This window comes from Carcharhinus amblyrhynchos, chromosome 3, assembly GCF_965287045.1.
Source record: "Carcharhinus amblyrhynchos chromosome 3, sCarAmb.v2.hapA, whole genome shotgun sequence".
Taxonomy (NCBI): domain Eukaryota; kingdom Metazoa; phylum Chordata; class Chondrichthyes; order Carcharhiniformes; family Carcharhinidae; genus Carcharhinus; species Carcharhinus amblyrhynchos.
Genome location: NC_137326.1, coordinates 134458026 through 134478891, shown reverse-complemented (window position 1 = coordinate 134478891; position 20866 = coordinate 134458026). Strand labels below are relative to the sequence as shown.

At 43.4% G+C, this 20866-nt stretch overlaps 1 pseudogene; it reads right to left on the bottom strand.

Moving 5' to 3' along the window:
• Window positions 1-14209: 14209 nt before the first annotated feature.
• Window positions 14210-14351, bottom strand: LOC145341681 (U2 spliceosomal RNA; annotated as a pseudogene).
• Between the last annotated feature and the right edge of the window lie 6515 nt (window positions 14352-20866).

The following is a 20866-nucleotide window of genomic DNA, read 5'->3' as shown; positions in this document are numbered from 1 at the left end:
TTGAATTCAAATTCTAATATCTGTCTTGAAGGGATTTGAACTCATGTCCCCTGAACATTAGTTGAATTTCTGGACTAATAGCCTAGCCTAATACCACTAGGCTATCGCCTCCCCATTATCTGGTCACATTGGCATTTCATTCGAATATTCTCATCAGCTTCTGCAGATACCAACCTGTAAGGCAGAGAATTGAACAAATACAGCTAGCAGGATTTATGTTACTATCTTATGTCAACACTTAGAGAAACAAAGAAGATTTGTCTTCAAATAAACACCCACCAGGTTTCTCGTTGGTGTTTTCTCCACCGAAATGGCCAAAGCTCCAGAAATGATATACTAGGAAAGGTAATTAAAGTGATTAGGTTTTGGCATATCAACAACTTGTACAATTCGAAAACGGATTTGAACATATTGTGACATTGTTTGAATAATAGTGGAAATCAGACTAGATAGAGAGAAAATATTGAAATGCCATGACAATTAAAAGTTAAAGATAAGTGTGGACACTTATTCACTGACATTGTGATTGTTTTTTTTTAATTCTGTTTCTTAAGCTTGAACAATCATAATGTATAACAGCATCAAAAGTAACTTGCAGTACAGCAATAATTTCATAAACTTGCACTTCAAAGACGAAGGAAAGGAAATGGAAAAGAGAAAGATGAAAAAAAAGAAAAACTTTGAAAAATCTTTGCAAGTCCCAAAAAATCAATAAGAATGTCAGCAACCTGAGGACAGATTTGGTTTTGCATCATTTAATTTAAATAATCTCAGCTATATGAAGGCAGAAAGGTATAGTTCCTCAAAACAATTTAGGAAATGTTGCCAAATTACATGAAATCCATTCATGGATTTTCTCATAGCATGCTTTATTTTCACGAATTTGAGGTTCTGAAGAAGATCACATATCCTATTACCAAAACAGGGCATGGGACGCTGCTTCCAATTTAATTCATCCATGTGTTTTGCCTGTCCTAAGCTTGTCTGCTATCTACAAAGCATAAGTTAGCAAAGTGATGCAATACTCTCCATTTGCCTGGATGAGTGCAGTGCCATCCATGTCAAAGTAGCCAGCTTAATTGCTACCTCTTTCACAAAGAACAGTGGTAGCCAATTGTACCATCTAGAAGTTGCACTGCAGGAACTCATCAATTTTCCTTCAGCAGCACCTTCCAAACCCAAGGCATGACCATCTAGAAGGATAAGACAAGCAGAAACATGGGAACACCACGACCTGGTGGCTTCCCTCCATGTGACTCTACATCCTGACTTGGAATTGTGTTGCCATTCTTTCACTGTCACTGGGATACAATCCTGGAATTCCCTTACAAATAACGCAACATCAGGACCTTACATCAAGAACATAAGAACATAAGAAATAGGAGCAGGAGTAGGCCATCTGGCCCTTCGAGCCTGCCCCGCCATTCAATAAGATCATGGCTGATCTGTCGTGGCTCAGTTCCACTTTCCCGCCCTCTCCCCATAACCCTTAATCCCCTCTCTTATCAAAAACCCATCAACCCGCTTCTTAAAAATATTTAGCGAGGCAGCCTCCACCACTTCAACGGGCAGAGAATTCCAGAGATTCACCACCCTTTGAGTGAAGAAGTTCCTCCTCAACTCCGTTCTGAACCGCCCCCCCTTTATCTTGAGGCTGTGCCCCCTAGTCCTACTGTCTTTTTTGAGCGGGAAGAGTCTTTCCACCTCTATCCTATCCATCCCATTCATCATCTTATACGTCTCAATGAGATCTCCCCTCATTCTTCTAAACTCTAACGAGTACAAGCCTAGTTTATTATCAAGACTGCAGCAGTTCAAGAAGACAGCATTCCACCAACTTCTCAATGGTAATTAGGGATGGGCAATAAATGCTGGCCTAGCCAAGATGTCCCATCCAATAAATTAATAAAAGATAACAATCATGTTAAAAAGGCAAGTGCATCAGTCTGAATCAGCCTGTTCTTAATTAAATGTTTCTGTCAGCATTTCTTGTGATTCCATAAATTTGAAGGTATTCAAGAGAACGAGATATTTGAGAGTCACCATGCAGTGTGCACCACGCAGAGATCTGATACTTGGAGACGTTGGTAGTAATTTAGCTTTCATGTCTCAGTGTGAAATTGGAATTGGCTTGTTTGACAATCCATTCAATCTTCATTCCATTGATATAATTCCATTGATGATATTAGGAATGGGAAGAGCAGAAACTGAGAGTGTGGGGAAATCTATCAGTGACAATAAATTGAACAGCTTTTTGGCTATTATTCAGTTACACCCAGTTGTATAATTTATGGACAATATTCAGCTGTAACTGGGCATCCAGAGGAATCTTCTCACATAGGTGAGGAGTTGTTAATGCCTTATCTCAGAGCATACCAGATGTATTACACTTACATTAATTGAAATGGCAGCAGGATATTCACCCTTTATTTGAAGATTTTATCAAATGTGCTTCTGAACTTTTCCTTCCTGTAAGTTCACATTTTCTCTCTGGTTCTTCATATTCGTTCCTTGATTTGCCATCTCAATTTTTGGGATAAGAGGTGGCTAATATTGACTAGTGATTCCTAGGTCTTGACTAAACTTCCTGACAGGAAACAGGATATGAGGAAGTTTAGTCTCCGTTACATTCCCTCAGTTTTTAAGTCTCTGTCGCATTGATTCTGACAACAGCGCCTTCCTTATCAGGTCTTCCAAAGTTCTTGTATTTTTCCTCTGAATTCTGGATTTCTCCCATTTGGGATGGCAAGGCCCACAACCATGCCCATTTAACTCTCATTCCACTTTGCTTTATCAGACTCATGTTGGTGCTTCCCTGGTCCTGACGTTCCTTCTCATAAATTTTCTTTTTCATAGATAATCCTCCACCACCTCCATGCATTGATGCCACCTGGAAATACAATGTCATCCTACTTCCCCATAATGCTGCTCCATATGCATTGTTTATTCAGTGGCATGACCTACCCCTTCCCTTGGGAAGTTTGCATTCAAATGATGCCTTCCCCCATCACATTTTCCAATGTCTTAAAAACTTCTTCCAAGTAAAACGGCAGTTTACAGTTTATGGCTTCATTCAATGTGCAATTTGATGATGGATGCTCTTTTAAACCATTTGTGGAAAAAAAATGGCATTTTGTAAGGAAGGCACTTTGTGCTGTGTGTCTGTGCATGTGTGTATATCCGTGATTAAATGAACTTGGGAAAAGTTAATAGAGGCAGTATGCCTGTGAGAACCAAGAAATAAAAGTGGTAAAATTGTAACGATGTACAGATCACACATTTCTAATGAAGGGTCATGGTGTGGTTGGGCTTACAAGTTAAAAGATTGGATTTAAAATTTGCATTATGAGACTAGTAGAGATTTGATTTTTCAACAGTTTGAGTTTAAATGCAAATTTCAAAGTGACAAGGACTTTTACATTTACAAAGGTTTCATAGCAAAATATTGTGTGTATTGATTAAATGTTATATTATGTAGTAATGAGACAAAAGTGTAAGTAAGAGAAAACTATGAAAGCTGTTTATATTTTCGGAAATTGTGTTGAGACTAGATATGTGCTGGGAGAAAGTGAATGAGTTGTGAATTTGAATCAGCCACCAAGTCAAGGGAGAAAGGATATTGTTTTCAGGAAGTAGGCTGTTAATGATATTTTCTATTGGGTGGTCACATGACAGTGAAAATGTTTGGAGAGTCGTGTGATATAACATTACTGAAGTGAAGGCAGTTCTTCCCCTCGAGTAATAATGTTTTACCATAAAAGGAATCTGGCGCAGTAGCGCAGTGGTTAGCACTGCTGCCTCACAGTGCCAGTAACCAAGGTTCGATTCCTGACTTGAGTCACTGTCTGCGTGGAGTCTACAGGTTCTCCCCAGATATGCAGGGATTTCCTCCATGTCCTGTGGTTTCCTCCCACAGTCCAAAAGACATGCTGGTTGGCCATGCTAAATTCTCCCTCAGTGTACCTGAGCAGGCGCCAGAGTGTGGCGATTAGGGGATTTTCATAGTGACTTCATGCAGTATTAATGTACGCATATTTGTGACATTAATAAATGAACTTAAATGTTAAGTGAGTTGTTGCATAGAACGTAGTTTATTTGTGTTAATAACCGAGTGAATTTTTGAGTTGAGGGGGGAAGGGTGGCGGAGGATGGAATCTTTCTTTAAGAATATTTCAACATCATAACGTAAATCTTAAGTGGATGATTATTTTCTTTTTCAAAGGCCTTTTCATCTTTAAAGTCCTAAAGGTATTGCTGGAGTTCTACGCTCTTCGGATTGGTAGCTTTGCCATCTTACAAACACAGAAGAGGTTTTTGATCCCTAAGATGGCTCTTCCTCTGGGATGTCGTTTACCCAGTACATAACAGCTTGTGTGGTCTTGAAAGAAAATGAAACAAAGATTGGGGAATCACTTTGCAGTTTAGTTCACAAGCTCTCAGTCAAGTCACTTAAATGTTCCACTCCAGTCTTAAGGTCAAACTTTTAAATATTATCATATCTAAGCATTCTCAGTTATGAGTAAGGGAGGGTTAACGAGCTGAAACGTTATTCCGTTTCTTTCTCCATAGCTGCTAAAAGTTCAGTTCTGTATTTCCAACATTTTCCAATTCTACTTAAAATCGACTAATCTTTCCACACACCCCCAGCAATGAAGAAAATGCACCAACCAATCGATTCATTAAAAATTGCAGAAGGGCAAATCATTCTTAACAAAGAACATACTTTATGTTAATAGGAAGCTGGGGAGAACAAACAGGGTGAACAGTTTCTATGTTTCTGTAAATATATGCTATCCTGCAATGCTGGAATACATCGATTGATTGAAAAACATTTAACTGGAATCCAAACAAACCCAGACTCCTGTCCACCAAGGCGTTCCAATGGACCCTACGCATGGATCGCTGTAGTAGAGGGCAAATCCAAATACCAGCTGGATAATTCCCAACATAATCTGCACAACCTAAAGCAGAAAGAGTTCCTTCATTAACAAATATTTAAAGGTAATGGCTTAAAAACCTGATAGAACTGAGGTCGCGTTCAATGATTAAAGGTGCCCCAAGACTAACACTGACTTAGCCAAAACATATTCCAGTTCTGGTCAAAGTACCAGATAGGTGTATATATCCATTCATGTTGGTGCAATGCTTTGGTTAAACCCTAATTTTGTAAAGTGCCGATCATATTAGATAAAGGGATATAGAGCCTATAGTAAAGGCAATTTCCTGCTGCCCTGCACACTCTGTGAAAGTCCCCAACTCTGAGATGGAGCCAGAGATTGGGATAGTTTTGCAGTATTTACCTGGAGAGTTATAAGAACATAAGAAATGGAGCAGAAGTAGGTCATCTAGCCCTTCGAGCCTGCCCCACCATTCAATAAGATCATGGCTGATCTGAAGTGGATCAGTTCCACTTTCCCGCTTTCTCCCCATAACCCTTAATTCCCCTATCAGAAACCTATCTACCCGTGACTTAAATATACTCAGGGAGGTAGCCTCCACCACTTCAATGGGCAGAGAATTCCAGAGATTCACCACCCTTTGAGTGAAGAAGTTCCTCCTCAACTCCAATTTAAACTGCACCCCCCCCCCCCCTTAACTTGAGGCTGTGCCCTCTAGTCCTGCTATCCTTTCTAAGCGGGAAGAATCTCTCTACCTCTACCCTATCTATCCCCTTCATTATCTTATCCGGCAAGTATCCATATTATAAGTTAGTCGAACATGTGTGGAGCTGCAGGACGGAAACTCAAATCACTCATGCTGATTGCCCCAGCCTACTCTCCGCTCACTCATGACTACGCCCTTGTTTCCCTGATCATCTGACTACTAACTGACCCCACAGACCACACTCCAATCTTACCAGACCCAACTGGTATCCTGGTCTGCCTGCCCGAACACTCCCTCAGCCTTTGAGTACCACCCAACACAACCCCCCCGAGCCCACATCTATCTTAAGCAGGTTCTCCCCACTGACTACAGAATTATCCCACAACCCCATCCTGCCGCCTCTGGTGAGCTCCTGACTCGACACAAATAACCATCCAACCACCCGGCCCATTCAGCCGACCGGACCTTTCTCTCCCACCACAACACTACCTCCATCCACTGGACTTTACTTGCCCCTGGCGTGACTTCCAACCCCGAAGGGAGACTCCTGAGCCACCTGATACTTGTACCCACCCCGCCCACTTGCTCACCTTCTGACCTCACCCATCTCACCCTTCCGATCCACCTACTCTCTCACCAGCTCACTCACCTATGCACTATACCCACTTATCCAGTAATGGATCATCCACCAACCCAGCTCATTCTTACAAACTCATCCAACCATTCATTGATCCATTCAGTAGCATTCAATGTCTGGGCATTTACACATTATAGGGCAAATGGTACAGTAAAAAAGGGAGGTGTCCTTTTTTCCCACCCCCACTCTGCAGGGACAGAGTTCCTTGAGGGAACAATGTACTTTCCGGTTTTGGAAATGTAGATTTGAGAAGGTACCAGAGGAAATGTGGAGCAGCTTTAACACAGTAAAAAGTCTGACAACACCAGGTTTCAGTGCAACTGATTTATTTGATAGTAAATTCACTAGCTTTTGGGTTAGCCCCTTCGTCAGGTGAATGGAGAGTTCTGGCCTCAGACAGAGCATATAAAGCACAGACAGTTTACAGATTACTGATTAGAATGCGAATCTTTACACCTAACCTGCTGTTCAAGTCTTAAAGTGGCTGACAATGTGTGTGGAAGGAGCACTGATCACAGGTTAAAGAGATGTGTGTGGTCTCCAGACAGCACAGTGAGTGAGGTTTTGCAAACCCAGGCAAGTCACGGGGGTTACAGATAGTGCGACATGAACCCAAGATCCCTGTTGAGACCATCCTCATGTGTGCAGTACATTGCTACATGGTACATTGGGGAGACCATGCAGACGTTGCGACAACGGATGAATGAACATTGCTCGACAATCACCAGGCAAGACTGCTCCCTCCCTGTTGGCGAACACTTCAGTGATCATGGGCATTCAGCCTCTGACCTTCGGGTAAGCGTTCTCCAAGGCGGCCTTCACGACACACGACAGCACAGAGTCGCTGAGCAGAGACTGATAGCCAAGTTCCGCACACATGAGGACGGTCTCAACAGGGATCTTGGGTTCATGTTGCACGATCTGTAACCCCCGTGACTTGCCTGGGTTTGCAAAACCTCACTCACTGTGCTGTCTGGAGACCACACACATCTCTTTAACCTGTGATCAGTGCTCCTTCCACACGCATTGTTAGCCACGTTAAGACTTGAACAGCAGGTTAGGTGTAAAGATTCGCATTCTAATCAGTAACCTGTAAACTGTCTGTGCTTTATATGCCCTGTCTGAGGCCAGAACTCTCCATTCACCTGACGAAGGGGCTAACCCGAAAGCTAGTGAATTTACTATCAAATAAATCAGTTGCACTGAAACCTGGTGTTGTCAGACTTTTTACTGTGTTTACCCCAGTCCAACGCCGGCATATCCACATCATGAGCAGCTTTAAGCCAGGGAAATTTGCGGAGCGGGGATCCAGCGATGACCACCGCACTGCAGGTGATCCAGAACATGTCATTCGCTGTGCTACTTGACAGCAGTAGACATCAGTTCTAATTGTGTGGGTGAGCATCCAGTGTGTGGTGGAATACTCTCCATTTTCCTGGATCAGTGCACTCAAGAAGCTCGGCACTATCCAGGACAAAACAACTCATTTCTTTAATACCCCTTCCACAAACATTCAATTCCTCCATCACAGACAAACAGTGGCAGCAGTGTGTACCATCTACAAGATGCAATGCAGGATCTCATCAAGGTTTCTTAGACAACATCTTCAAAACTCACGCTCACTATCATTAAGAAGGGCAAGGCAGCAGATACCATGGAACCCCACCACCTGGGGCTTCTCCTCCAAGTCATTCATCATCCTGACTTGGAAATATATCCGCCCTTCCTTCACTATCGCTGCGTCAAAATCCTGGAACACCCTCCTTAACAGCACTGTAGCTGAACCTACAGCACATGGACTGTAGTGGTTCACTAAGGCAGCTCGCCATTACCTCCTAAAAGGGCAATTAGAGGTCAGAAATAAATGCTAGCCAGAGAAGCCTACATCCCGTATGTGAATTTTACGAAGTTGGAGCCGAATATAAGACATGACCGTATTGAAAGGCAGAGGAAATCTGCTTCTATTCATTGTCTCCTTGTGTTCCTGTCAGGAGTTGTTGAGGGATGGGGCAGAGGGTGTAGGGTGGTGAACATGGTTACTCTGAGCTATTGCTTCCTGGCAATGGGCGCACGGAAATGAAGCTGACAGCTCCGTCACCTCGCTGCCTTTTCAGGAACTGACCGTACTGAAGGTCTGCAATGGCGACGTGGTCACGGCCCGCTCCCCCGTTCCCCAATTCTTCAGCCTCCCATCCACCCAGCTGTCTAGTATCCAGTCAGTGTCCGAGCGCAGGGAGAGGGTCTTCTTCACCCGCCTTTGCCTCTGCCTCTGCCTCACCTGCCGGATCACGTTAAATCCCACCGTCTATTACCATCGGAAAAGACGGAGAAATCCGGGTCACTTTTATCTGATAAGGACAAAGTTCAGAGGGGAGCAACTAAAAATCTCAAAAATCCAAAGAGATATGAAGGAGATATTTCCACTTCCGAAGGAACCCAAAATTACGGGTTATAAATTGAAGGTACTTATAAATCTAGTAACTATTCGGGAGAATGTAGTACTTATAAATGACTAATTGAGTAATAAGCTATATGCATTGAAGTTTGCACCAGGGGAATAGAATAAAAGGATATGCAGAGAACATTAGGCGAAATGCGGCAGGAGGAGGTTTGCGTGAAACATAACTGATAGCACAGATACGTTGGGACGAATGGCCTTTCTGGTCTATAAATCCTTTGTAACTCATCTTTAAAAACAGGAATGTGCGCCTCAAAATCAAGAACACAGCGAAACGTATTTGCAAAGGTATTGTTTCTCCCACAGTAGTACAGTGGTTTAGCACTGCTGCCTCACAGCGCCCGGGACCCAGGTTCGATTCCGAGCTTGCTTGCGTGCAGTCTGTATGTATTCCCCCTGTCTGTGTCTGCGTGGGTTTCCGCCGGATGCTCTGCATTCTTCCCACAGCCCGAAAGACCTGCAGTTAAGGTGCACTGGCCATGCTAAATTCTCCCTCAGTGCACCGAACAGATGTGGAGTGTGGTGACTGGGGGATTTTCAAAGTAGTTTCATTGTAAGCCTACTTACATCAACAAAATAAAAATCTACTTTGATAATATTTGCATCAGATTCACACTACTTTTACCCTTCCTACAAGGAAGGGTAAACGATTGTGCTCAAAACTATTAACCGTGGAGGATTTAATTTTTGGCCTTGGAGGGGGTGCAGAGGAGGTTCACTAGGCTGATACCGGAGATGAGGGGGTTGGCCTATGAAGAGAGACTAAATAGACTGGGACTGTACTCGTTGGAGTTCAGAAGGATGAGGGGGAATCTTATAGAGACGTATAAGATAATGAAAGGGATGGATAGGGTAAAGGTAGAGAGATTCTTCCGGCTTAGAAAGGATAGCAGGACTAGAGGGCACAGCCTCAAAATAAGGGGGGGGGGGCAGCTTAGATCGGAGTTGAACATAAGAACATAAGAAATAGGAGCAGAAGTAGGCCATCTGGCCCTTCGAGCCTGCCCCGCCATTCAATAAGATCATGGCCGATCTGTCGTGGCTCAGTTCCACTTTCCCGCCCTCTCCCCATAACCCTTAATCCCTTCTCTTATCAAAAACCCATCAACCCGCTTCTTAAAAATATTTAGCGAGGCAGCCTCCACCACTTCAACGGGCAGAGAATTCCAGAGATTCACCACCCTTTGAGTGAAGAAGTTCCTCCTCAACTCCGTTCTGAACCGCCCCCCCTTTATCTTGAGGCTGTGCCCCCTAGTCCTACTGTCTTTTTTGAGCGGGAAGAGTCTTTCCACCTCTATCCTATCCATCCCATTCATCATCTTATACGTCTCAATGAGATCTCCCCTCATTCTTCTAAACTCTAACGAGTACAAGCCTAGTTTATTCAGCCTCTCCTCATAGCTCAACCCCCTCAACTCCGGTATCAGCCTAGTAAACCTCCTCTGCACTCCCTCCAAGGCCAAAATATCCTTGCGCAGGTGCGGCGCCCAAAACTGCACACAGTACTCCAGCTGCGGCCTCACCAATGCCCTATACAGCTGCAGCAAGACCTCCCTACTTTTATATTCAATCCCCCTCGCTATGAAGGCCAGCATCCCATTCGCCTTCCTGACCACCTGCTGCACCTGCAGGCTGGGTTTTTGCGACTCATGCACAAGGACCCCGAGGTCCCTCTGCACCGTCGCCTGCTGCAGTTTTTCGCCACGTAAGTAATAGTCCTTCCTACCATTCTTCCTACCAAAGTGGACCACCTCACACTTGCCAACATTAAATTCCATTTGCCATTTCCTGGCCCATTCGCCCAGCCTATCTAGATCCTTCTGCAGACTCGCCACACCCTCCGCACAATTTGCCTTTCCCCCAATCTTGGTGTCATCAGCAAATTTCGACACCCTACACTCGGTTCCCTCCTCCAGATCATCTATATAAATGGTAAATAGCTGAGGCCCCAGCACCGACCCCTGGGGCACCCCACTAGTCACCAACCGCCAATCCGAATAGCACCCATTGACCCCCACTCTCTGCCTCCTATTTGACAACCAGGAGGAACTTCTTCACTCAAAGGGTGGTGAATCTCTGGAATTCTCTGCCTGTTGAAGTGGTGGAGGCTACCTCGCTAAATATATTTAGTCACGGGCAGATAGGTTTCTGATCGACAAGGGAATTAAGGGTTATGGGGAGAAAGCGGGCAAGTGGAACTGATCCACTTCAGATCAGCCATGATCTTATTGAATGGCGGGGCAGGCTCGAAGGGCTAGATGGCCTACTGCTGCTCCTATTTCTTATGTTCTTATGTTTAAAAAAGCCAGGCACTGCAATATCTTAAGCAGATGCGTGGGGAAGAAATATTTTCTTGGGGTAAACTTGTTCAAAACAAAAAAAAACTTTGATTTCATGAAAAGACAAAAACAAGGATGTTATGCTAAAATTTTACAATTAACAGTTGGTGTTTACGTGAATTAGAAACAGAAAATGCTGAAAAAACTGCAGAATCCGTGCAACGAGCGACAGTGTTAACATTTCGAGTCCAATATGACTCTTCTTCAGATCTACTTGTGCGTATCGGTGTTATTTCTTCGAAGCTCCGGAAATAATTATTTCTTACCCCTAGCGCTTTGTTTTCTCCTTCGAGAAGTTTTTGTACGTGCTCAGGCTGTCGTTGAGGTTGAACACTGATCGGGTTTATAAGTGGTGCGTTGACGTTCACTGGTGCTGCGAGACCCGGGAAAGTTGTCACAACAATGCCTTGTTGTTGGAAAGATACAGCCATCGTTTTTTTTCTTCCTATTGAGATATATGAATAGTCATTCAGTAAAGGAAGGACATTTAGGTTGGATTAAGCAATCCAGAATGCCATGTTGTTGCTGAATGAACCACCAAGCAGATTCTGAAACGTCTGCTCAAAGGCGGTGTACAACCAAGGGGCAAATACAAACAGATATTTCATAGAATTATATAATTCCTGCAGGGCAGAGGGTGGGCATTCGGCCCATCGAGTCGGCACCAACTATCCGACGGAGTACTTTATCCTGCCCCACCCCCATAACATTGATTCCACTAATCCCCCTACACATCATGAGACACCAAAGGGCAATTTAGCATGGCTAATCCACCTATCTGCGCACCTTTGGATCTTAACAGGAGTCTTGCAAACGATAAATCTTTTAAACTGTCCAGAGGACAGGATAAATAGATAACTAAGCAAGGTTTCTCTGGGTCAGGGTAACCTGTGAAGGTAGGAACAGGAGTAGATTATCTAGCCTTTCCACCACGCCATAGGATTGCGGTCAATATGTAGCTCAATTTAGTTTTCCCATCTTTATTCCATATCTTATACAGCAACACGTTATAAACACCCATCAAATTTACCACTGGAAGTTCCAGTTGAATCAGAACAAGGATTATTTCAGAGAAAGATTTCCAAATTTCTGTATTTTTACTGAAAATGGTCATCGATTTTACTCCTGAATGATCGAGTTCTAATTTTAATAATCTAAACGTTGTGTGTGCAATGCTGGTGAAGCTTTCAGCATCCGCCCTCATTAAGGTGAAAAGCTGACGGCAACCTCCAGTTTCCACACAAGCGAAAGACGTGCTGCTTAGGTGCATCGGCCACGCTAAATTCTCTCTCTGTGTACCCGAACAGGCGCCGGAGTGTAGCGACTTGGGGATTTTCATAGTAACTTTATTGCAGTGTTAATGTAAGTCTATTTGTGACACTAATAAATAAAATCACTTTACACAGCTAAACGCTGAAATCGGAAATTGCTATCAGTTTTACACTGCTCCTTCACAGGCTGCGGTCTCGCGGTCTCACGGTCTACAAGATATAGTCAGCACATGATCAGTGAATTGATGCGAGCTGATGGGATTTTGATACACTTTTCTGACTGTAATTAAACACCAGAAACGTTACCCGATTTTGAGTAGGGTGTAACTGAGTTAATCAGACCTTCCTGCAGCCCGGTAAACAAAGAGTTCGTGCATCACCAATGGAGAAATGTATCCGTTCCCTTCTAACCATTAATCCAGAGACAAGATGTAAGGAGGATGAGCACTGTTTTCAATTTCTGGCCGCTGGGTAATGGTGGACACATGGAGAGATGCGTCTCCTGCCGTATAATGGTCTTTTAATTGTCCCTGTTCAGCCTCCTTAATGGCAGAAAGGTAAAGAGCCCAATCCAATGGGAATGCCATAACGCCCAATAAGAAATAGGTATTTCTAAATTTTCATGCTTTATAAAAAGTTTTAAATAACTTGTCAATTAAATGATTTAGTGGAACCGCAATTCAGTAATTACATCTAATGGAAGACACTTCCAATTTGTCCACCATTCTTCTTCCTCTCCCCAAATAAACTGAACATTCAAATCTATCACTGTGAAAGGAAGAAAAATGCAATGCCAGATCATTCTCCTTTCAACACACCTGTAGCGACAGTTGTATCCAACCAAACTAAAAAAAAAGGAATTTAGAAAAGTAAGTGGGCATTGGTCCCTCACAGTCCCTGGGACCCGGGTTCAACGGCCTAAAGTCACTGTCTGTGTAGAGTCTGCATGTTCTACCTGCGTCTGCGTGGGTTTCCTCCGGGTGCTCCGGTTCTCTCCTATAACCCAACGATGTGTAGGTAAGGTTGATTGACCATACTAAGTTGCCCCATAGTGTCAGGGGGATTAGCAGGGTAAATACATGAGGTTACGGGGATAAGACCTGGGTGGGATTTTTTGCTTGATGGGCCGAATGGCCTCCTTCTGCACTACGATTGCCATAAAGTAATAAAGAGAAATTCAGAGGATAGACAGAAATAAATAATTTGTTTTCGCATTATGCATTTCAAAATCTCTCAAAACATTTTACGTCAATTGAATGCCTTTGAAGCACCATTACTGATCAAGCTTAAGAAACAGGAGCAAGGATAGGCCATTCAGCCCTGCCAGCCCGCTCTGTCATTCAGTTAGACTACAATGAAACTGAAACAGCACACAATACTCCATGCGTGATCGATCAAGGACGTATAGAACCGCAGTAATAATAATCCTAATTTCTGTTGTCAAACCTTTTAATAATTAAGGTGAACATGCTGTTTTCTTTATACTTCCTTACTGTATTTGCACATTAACTTTCATTGATTCAAGCAAAGGCACCTTAGTTCCGTTGAAGTTCAGCAGCCTCTCATCATCTAAGAAATGGTCTGTTTTTCTATCTTTTCTATGAACGTGGATAACCTCAATATTTCTCCACATTGTATTCAATCTGTCATTTTTCCCATACGCTTACCTTCTCCAAATTTCCTTGAAGTGTCTTTGCATTGTCTTAACAATTCATACTTCCATCTAGTTTTGCATCAGATGAAACGGTGGAATTTTTTAAAAACTTTATTCCAATTCAATCCAATCCAATCAAATCCAATTCAGAGTCCCAACAAGTTGGGATATTCCCGATCCAAGCTGACAAGACAGGGCTGTCACTTCCTGTCTTGGGCTTGATATAGCTCCTCCTCCAAGGCTTGATCTCATTTGCATCTTAGCCAAAAGGCCGAGATGCCGCTTTGAAAAATTGCTTCAAATGAAGCTAAAATGTAACCTAATGACTTCAAGCAAGTACAGCATGTTGATACTACACTTGATCTTAGCCAAAGGGCCAAGAAGCGATGAAACGGTGGAAAATTACAATTAATATCCATATCCAGATCATTGATACAGATTGTGATTGGCTGAGGCCCAAACATTGATGCTTGCCGTACTCATTAAGTGCTGCCTGCCAACTTGAAAGTGACCCGTTTGTTACTACTTTTTGTTTCCATCACTTAACCAGTTCTCAATCCATGCCACCATATTTCCACCAATCCCATATGCTCTGAATTCCTTTTATTAACCTCATGTATGGAACTTTATCAATAATTTTTTGAAAATCTAAATTAACAATATGCACTGGTTCCCCCTCATTTATTCTGCATTTACAAGATCAATAAATTCTAATAGGTTTGCCTTTCTCTTTCATAAACCAATGTTTATTCTGCCCAACCCTACCCTATGAAGTCTTAGTTTTCATTTCCCTTGTTGCCATGTCTTGCAATAGCTTTCAGATCATACATGTACATTCATATTTGAACAGACAATTCATCCATTTATTGTGAATGCATTCAGATATGCAGGCTTTAATTTCATGCTTTTATTGATTCAGCAAAGTCTGGCCCTAACTGCCAGCACATTCTTAAGTTTGCAATCACCATCCCTTCCTGCCATATTCTCATCATGGTCAATATTATTGACACCTTAATCTATTCCCTTGACATTTCCCTTTACTTTAATGATCTGGTGTGATGTAGTAAGACAGGAACCATTTGTGCACAATAAGCTCTGTAAACATTACAGAGGACATGAGACCATCAGGCGTAGCAGTAGAATAGACCATCTGGTCAATCTGATCTGCATTTCTATTCAACAGAATCATAGCTGATCAAATGTGATGATCATAGTTCCAATATCCTGCGTTATGCCCAAGCCCATTGATTCCTTGCTGATAAATGTCTGTCTATCTCAGCCTTGACCACACTTAATGGCCCAACCTCCATAGCTATAAGAACATAAGAAATAGGAGCAGGAGTAGGCCATCTAGCCCTTCGAGCCTGCCCTGCCATTCAATAAGATCATGGCTGATCTGTCGTGGCTCAGTTCCACTTTCCCGCCCTCTCCCCATAACCCTTAATCCCCTTGCCTATCAAAAACCTATCAACCCGCGTCGTAAATATATTTAGCAAGGCAGCCTCCACCACTTCAACGGGCTGAGAGTTCCAGAGATTCATCACCCTTTGAGTGAAAAAGTTCCTCCTCAACTCTGTTCTAAACCGCCCCCCCTTTATCTTGAGGCTGTGCCCTCTAGTCCTACTGTCCTTTCTGAGCGGGAAGAGCCTCTCCACCTCTATCCTATCCATCCCATTCATCATCTTATATGTCTCAGTGAGATCTCCCCTCATTCTTCTAAACTCTAACGAGTACAAGCCGAGTTTATTCAGCCTCTCCTCATAGTTCAACCCCCTCAACTCCGGCATCAGCCTAGTAAACCTCCTCTGCACTCCCTCCAAGGCCAAAATATCCTTGCGTAAGTGTGGCGACCAAAACTGCACACAGTACTCCAGCTGCGTCCTCACCAGTGCCCTGTACAGTTGCAGCAAGACCTCCCTACTTTTATATTCAATCCCCCTCACTATGAAAGCCAGCATCCCATTTGCCTTCCTGACCACCTGCTGCACCTGCAGGCTGGGTTTTTGCGACTCATGCACAAGGACCCCGAGGTCCCTCTGCACCGTTACATGCTGCAGTTTTTCGCCATGTAAGTAATAGTCCTTCCTACCATTATTCCTATCAAAGTGGACAACTTCACACTTGCCAGCATTAAATTCCATTTGCCATTTCCTGGCCCATTCACCCAGCAGCTGGAGTACTGTGTGCCTTTTTGGGCGCCGTACTTACGCAAGGATATTTTGGCCTTGGAGGGAGTGCAGAGGAGGTTTACTAGGCTGATGCCGGAGTTGAGGGGGTTGAGCTATGAGGAGAGGCTGAATAAATTAGGCTTGTACTCGTTAGAGTTTAGAAGAATGAGGGGAGATCTCATTGAGACGTATAAGATGATGAATGGGATGGATAGGATAGAGGTGGAGAGACTCTTCCCGCTCAGAAAGGATAGTAGGACTAGGGGGCACAGCCTCAAGATAAAGGGGAGGCGGTTTAGAACAGAGTTGAGGAGGAACTTCTTCACTCAAAGGGTGGTGAATCTCTGGAATTCTCTGCCCATTGAAGTGGTGGAGGCTACCTCGCTAAATATTTTTAAGACGCGGGTTGATGGGTTTTTGATAAGAGAGGGGATTAAGGGTTATGGGGAGAGGGCGGGAATGTGGAACTGAGCCACGACAGATCAGCCATGATCTTATTGAATGGTGGGGCAGGCTCGAAGGGCTAGTTGGCCTACTCCTGCTCCTATTTCTTATGTTCTTATGTTCTATCTAGAGCCTTCTGCAGACTTTCCACACCCTCCGCACAATTTGCCATTCCACCAATCTTGGTGTCATCAGCAAATTTCGACACCATACACTCGGCTCCCTCCTCCAGATCATCTATCTGCATTAAAAAAAATCCATAGATACATGACCCTCTAGAAGAAAGAATTCATCTTCTTCTCTGCCTTAAATGTGCGACCTCTTACTCTGAGATTATGCTTTCTGATCCTGGAGTCTCCCACAAAGTGGAACAACCTCTCAGCATCTATCCTGACAAGCCCCCTGAGAATCCGACACACCTTAAGAAGGTCAGCTCTTCTTCTAAACTACAATTAGTACAGACCCAACCTATTCAATCTTTCCTCATTAAAAAAGCTTCCATATCCCAGGGTCAACCAAGTGAACCGTCTATCAACTGTCTCTAATGACTGTGTACCTCTCCTTAGATAAGGAGACCAAATAGTTTACAATATTCCAGGTGTGACCTAACAAGTGCCTTCAGTAGGTTCAGCAAAACATTCCTATTTTTATCTTCCATTCCCTTTGAAATAAAGTCCAACATTGCATTTGTCTTCTCTATTGTGTGTCAAACTTGAATTCTAGCTTTGTATGATTATGCACAAGGACAAGCAAATCCCTTTGTGCTATAGTTTTCTGCAGTCTTTCTCCATTTAAATACTATTCAGTTCCTTTAATCTTCCTGCCAAAGTGCATAAATTGAATTTTGCTGCACTGTATTACATTTGGCAAACTCACTTACCCTGTATATATTCATCTGTAGATGCTTCGTGTCACCCTCATCACCTGCCCTTCCAACTACTTTTGTGACATCCCCAAACGTGGCAATAGTGCATTCACTTCCCTCGCCCAAGTCATTAGAAGTATTGCAAATATTTGTGACCCCAGCACTGACCCCTGTGGCACCCCACTAGTTACAGGTTACCATACTTAAAATTCCCCTTTATCCCAACTTTCTGTCTTGTATCAGTTAGACAATCCTCTATCCATGCTAATGCAGTAACCCCAAAAGCATAACCTCTGATGTTATTGGTGGCATGGTGGCACAGTGGTTAGCGCTGCTGCCTCATATCACCAGGGACCTGCGTTCGATTCCTGGCTTGGGTCACTAACTGTGTGGAGTTTGCACGTTCTCCCCATGTCAGCGAGGGTTTGCTCTGAGTGCCCCAGTTTCCTCCCACAGTTTGAAAGATGTGCTGGCTAGGTGCGTTGACCTGAACAGGCACCAGAGTGTGGCAACTCGGGGAATTTCAGAGCAACTTCATTTCAGTGTTAATGTAAGCCTTACTTGTGACTAATAAATAAACTTTAGCTTTATTAATCAGCCTTTAATGCAATACATAAGGACATAAGAAATAGGAGCAGGAGTAGGCCATCTAGCCCTTCGAGCCTGCCCCGCCATTCAATAAGATCATGGCTGATCTGTCGTGGCTCAGTTCCACATTCCCGCCCTCTCCCCATAACCCTTAATCCCCTCTCTTATCAAAAACCCATCAACCCGCGTCTTAAAAATATTTAGCGAGGTAGCCTCCACCACTTCAACGGGCAGAGAATTCCAGAGATTCACCACCCTTTGAGTGAAGAAATTCTTCCTCAACTCCGTTCTAAACCGCCCCCCCCCTTTATCTTGAGGCTGTGCCCCCTAGTCCTACTATCCTTTCTGAGCGGGAAGAGTCTCTCCACCTCTATCCTATCCATCCCATTCATCATCTTATACGTCTCAATGAGATCTCCCCTCATTCTTCTAAACTCTAACGAGTACAAACCTAGTTTATTCAGCCTCTCCTCATAGCTCAACCCCCTCAACTCCGGCATCAGCCTAGTAAACCTCCTCTGCACTCCCTCCAAGGCCAAAATATCCTTGCGTAAGCACGGCGTAAATACCTTATTGCATTTTTATTTTAAGTCCAAATATGTCTTTATCTATCCTGCTTGCTGCCTGCTCAAAACATTTCAATAAATTTGATAGGCATGTATGCCCTCATGAAGCTATGCTGATGCTGTTCGATTATATTACATAGTTACCAACGCTCTGCTATCACCTCCTTTATAACGGACTCTGAGATTACCCAATGACAGGTGTAAAGTTAACTGGCCTACAGTTAGTTACCTGTCTTTATCTCCCTCCTTTTTTGAATAGCGCTGTTACATTGATAGTTTTCAAATCCTTTGGTACTTTTCCAGAATTTAAAGACTTTTGGAAGATTATTACAAGAGCACCCACTATCTCTGTAGCTACTTCCTTCCAGATTCTGAGTTGCAATCCCGAGGGACTTATCGGTCCAATATCTTTAGTTTTATCAGCTTCCCTAGTAATTTTTCTCCAGCTATAATAATTGTATTTATTTCTCCCTCCCCCCCACCTCCTTTATCTACTATAGCTATGATGCTTTCTGGATAAATATTGGTTACAAAACGTAGGAAATTCCCCAACGCTTCTTCAAATCAGGGTAATGGAGCATTCGCGTCCGCCTTGGAGCGCCAATCAAACTTCTTTTAAGAGGGCACTTTTCCAAAGTGTAGCACTCTTTCAGTGCTGCACAGGAGTTGCATTCGCCCTGCTCAGAAACGAGTCTTTTAGCAAGATATTTTTATTTTTCTATTTTGGTTAAACCTTAGTGTACTTCTATCTACGGCGATGCTTCGGAGAAGCGAAACATCACCGAAAATGAAGACGCTGTGAAACCGTAAAACGATTCTGGGTGATACAAGTCGGGAGAGTAACTCAGTTATTTCTGCCCCGTTTCCTGTAAGCGGAGAAGTGGCTCCCAATATTCAGCCCTCCATTGGCTGGTGTTTTAGATTTGTTCCACAATGTAAAAGGGATGGAGAAGTCCACTTCTCATCTCACACCGAATTCATTTCTATTGACTTCTTTTTAGTACATCTATTTACACAATAGGTCACTAAGTCAAAGTTATTATTGCCTATATTAGAGTCAACAAAATCTCCTCTACCTGGTTCAGTATGACGGCTGAGATCCTGAGTGTTGGCCTGAATGTCTCCGTACTGACAGAGGAAATCGTCCTGGGGGCTGTTCCTCTGCACAACATGATGTGGATCCGGCAGTTTGCGGTGTCGATAGTAGTCTCTGTCTCATTTGCTTGGCAGAGTTTCGCAGTTGGTCTGCATCCTGAAACTGTGCTTCCTCTGCACAACCCCATGGCGCGCTGACACCGCCTTCTGGTTATGTTCGGAATATCTGGGCAAACCGATTGCCTGAAAGACGACGGAATAAAATGGCTATTGACCATACGGTGGCAGAGTGGTTAGCACTGCTGCCTCATAGCGCCAGGGACAATTCCAGTCTTGTGTAACTGTCTGAATGGAATCTGCCTGTTCTCCCAGTGTTCTTCCTCTGGGTACTCCGGTTTCCTCCCGCAGTTTAAGTGGATTGGCCATGCTAAATGCGCGGGTTTACGGGGATTGGGTAGGCCTGGCTAAGATGTTCTGAAAGAAAGTTGATGCATTCTATGGTTCTATGAAATCAATGTCTTCCAGCCAGAGTTTAAACAAAAACAAGTCACCATCTTCTAGACGGGGCAGGAAGGGGAATATCTTAAGACAAATATGACCATCCGCATCTTGTCCCCAGAATGCGGCAGGTTTGTGAACTGGGGATCAAAGTCTTTGCTATAAGGGGAGTACAGTAAAGGTTTATCAGGCTGATTCCTGGGACGGAGGTCTGTCATATGTGGATAGGCAAAGTCAGTAGGATTGTATTCATTGGAGTTCAGAAGAATGAGAGGGGATCTTATAGAAGCTTATAAAATTCTAACAGGGTTAGACAGGGTAAATTCAAAAACAATGTACGCAGTGGTGTGAGAATCCAGAACTAGGGTTCATAGTTTGAGGATAAGGGTTAAATCTTCAAAACTGAGGTAAGGAGAAATTTCTTCACCTAGAGAGTAATAAATGTGTGGAAAGTATTTGAGACCCAACGTCTGGTTTCAAGAAGAAATTAGATATAGCTCTTGGGGCTAAAAGGATGAAGGGATATGAGGGATAGGTGGAATTCGGATATTGAATTTGATGATCATCCATGATGCAAATAAATGGCGGGGCAGGTTCGAAGGGCCGAATGGCCTACTCCTGCTTTTAGTTTCTATGTTTCTATGCAAAGTAAGTACTCAAATTAATGTTTCAGTTGTGA